The sequence below is a fragment of the Fukomys damarensis genome, unplaced genomic scaffold (genome assembly GCF_012274545.1).
Source record: "Fukomys damarensis isolate Sample0158 unplaced genomic scaffold, DMR_v1.0_HiC HiC_scaffold_13, whole genome shotgun sequence".
Taxonomy (NCBI): domain Eukaryota; kingdom Metazoa; phylum Chordata; class Mammalia; order Rodentia; family Bathyergidae; genus Fukomys; species Fukomys damarensis.
In genome coordinates this window covers 35,899,612-35,902,598 of record NW_022900925.1, presented here as the reverse complement: position 1 = coordinate 35,902,598, position 2,987 = coordinate 35,899,612, and positions in this window count along the sequence as shown.

The following is a 2,987-nucleotide window of genomic DNA, read 5'->3' as shown; positions in this document are numbered from 1 at the left end:
ACAATCTCTTTCTTTTTTTTTGTTTTTTGAAATACGACCAACATTTCAAAGTAGCCCCTAAGAATACTGGCTAAAGCAGTGCACACTTGTAATCTTAGAACCTGGGAGGCTGAGGCAGGAGGATCCTGAGTTCAAGGCCAGCCTGTCTCAAATGTAAACAAATAAACAAAAGGCCAATGCAGACAGCATCAGAACTCCTGAGGTAGATCACTGATAATGAAAGAAATGAAGTTTTGTCTTTTGGCACTGGAGATCAAACTCAGAGCCTTAACACAGAACTACAACCCCAGGGGCTAGGCCAGGGATTTAGCTCAATGATTCTGCTGCCTGCCTCACAAGCTCAAGGTCCCAAGTTTGATCTCCGGTATCAAAAAACAACAACAACAAAACAAACAAAAAACTACATTCCCAGTCCTTATAATTTTTTATTTTGAGACAAATTCTTGCTAAGTCACTAAATTGCCCAAGCCATGCTCCTCCTACCTCAGCCTCCCAGAAGCTGGGAATTCCAGGGTATAGCATCAGCTCAGCCAGCACACACTACATTAACACGGTCATCTTCCTCTCTCTAGCTGAAAGGAGGGAGCTCAGTAGTAGAGCATTGGACTGCAAATCAAGAAGTCGATGGTTCAAATCCAGGTGTCCCCAGCAATGTCACTTTTAGGATGGCTGGTAAAGCAAAGCAGTTATAAATCTAACTGAGTCATTGGGGTTCCTGGGACACATTGTGTGTGTGTGTGGCTTGTTCAGCCAAGCCAGCCTTGGAAATAAGGAAAGTGGTGCATAGTCGTCCCCACAGCAGTTGGGAAAATCGCCTGACTGTGGGTGATGTGGTGGAATCCTTCCAGGGCAAAGAAAAGAGCAGTTTTCTGGGTAGTATTGTATGTCCAAAAAATTCTCCACTTTTGAAACTGTCACAGTTACTACTACATCCAACCTGAACATTTTTTGGCTTCTTTTGTTTTTTGCCTTTGTTTTTTTCTGGAGATAGGATCTTGCTCTGTAGTTCATGATTGAGCTGTGTAGTAAACTTGCTGTATTCCTCCTGCCTCAGCCTCCTGAGTGCTAGGGTTATGGCTAAACTTTTTTTTCCTTGCCTGTTTCACTCATTTCTTTCATACAGAGGAGCTTTTCACCAGATGTGTGATAGTAACAAATATAAAAAATATAAAACATTAGCTCTTTTTCATGAAGCCAAATGTAAAAGGATCCCCCCCCCAAGTAAGTGTTCTTACTATATTATTAAGTTTGGAAAAATTTAATTGTTTTCCATTTTGAAATGTTAGTTAGTCCAGAATGATGATGCACACCTGGAATTCCAGCACTCTGGGAGGTTGAGGTAAGAGAATGGAAAGTTCCAGCTCAGCGTACGCAATTTAGCAATTTAAGTGAGAGATCTTGAAAAAAAAATGAGACATCTTGTTTTATAATTTAAAAAATGGCAGAGGAAAAAAGAAGATAAAAATAATTAAGATATGTTATGTGCATGTACCAATTCCCCAGGACTAGCATAATCACCGTGTACTGCAAACACGTACTAATAAAAACTTTAAAAATGAAGAAAAAATTGTTCCTCATTCATGAAAAAATAAAGGATGAGTTGTAACTTGGCACTCAGGCGCAGGGTTCAACCCCAGGAGGGCTGAATAAATAAATAATTTAGCCTGGAGTGGTTGCACACACCTGAAACCCCAGCCATCCCTACTACAGCTGTATAAATAGGCAATTGAATGCATGCTATTCAGCCAGCATCGTGGCCCACGCCTGTGATCCTAGCACTTTGGGAGGCTGAGGCAGGAAAAGGACGAGCTGAATCCCAGCCTGAGCAACTGACGAAACCCCATCTCCAAGTGCATCTATGTAAACAGGTGGTGGGTTATTATAATTTTGAAAGAATTAAAAACATTTAAACATTTCTTGCTGGGTGTGGCGGTGCACATCTGTCATGAGAGCACTCCAGAGGCTAAGGCAGGAAGATGACAAGTCCCAAGCCAGCCTGGGCTACACAGTGAGATCGCATCTGAAAATGCCAAATAAATAAGCAAACAGTTCTCTTTCTTTTTGTTTGGAGACAAGGTCTCGCTCAGCCGTCCAGGCTGGTCTTACAGGCATTGCCACCCGTGCCCATCTAAACAAACATTTTTTGAGGTTCTCCATCATTTGAGATTGTGAGGGGGTCTGGGAATTCAGCTCCTGGTATAGTGCTTGCCTAGCATGCACAAGATCCTAGGTTCAATCCCCAGTAGTAGTGCAAAAACAGTGGAAGTGGTCTCAGATGAAAATATTTGAGAACCACTGCTCCAAGCAAAGTGTGGCTCTCGGGCTGTGAGGGAGAGATGACACTGGGGCAGATTTTAAGCAATGTGAGGTTACGGTCCCACTGAAGGGCTGTTGCAACATCTCAGAACCAGGAGAATACTGACCGTCTCTTTCAAGAAGGAAGGACTGTCCAGTTAATGGATCTAGAGACCAGATAGTGAGGCCTAATATGACTGACACACTGGGTGTAATGCCAACCCAGAATTCCTAAAAACAGAAAGGAAGTGGGCTCGGGTGTAGCTCAAGGGTAGAGTGCTTGCCTGGCTACAGCGCATGTGCAAACCCCAGGGCTCCATCCCAACACACAGGAAAAGGAAGAGGAGGAAGATTGTTTCTCCCTAGGCCTCCCCACCTTGGGTGACAGCAGGGCCATTGTCTGAGTGCTCAGGCTTAAGGCCTTGGAAGCTTCTTGATTGTTCTCTTTCACACCCCACACTTCTTTGGTTCCTCAACATTCATCTCACACGGCTTCTCTCCCAGGCAACAGCTTCTAACAGACCTTCTATGTTCCATATATCGGTCAGGTCTGTCCCTCTGTTTAAAATCAAACAATGGAATGGGGCTGGGGATTTAGCTCAGTGGTTCTGCTACCTGCCTTGCAAGTGCAAGGTCCTGAGTTCAATCCCCAGTACCAAAAAAAAAAAAAAAAAAAAAAAAAAAAAAAAAAA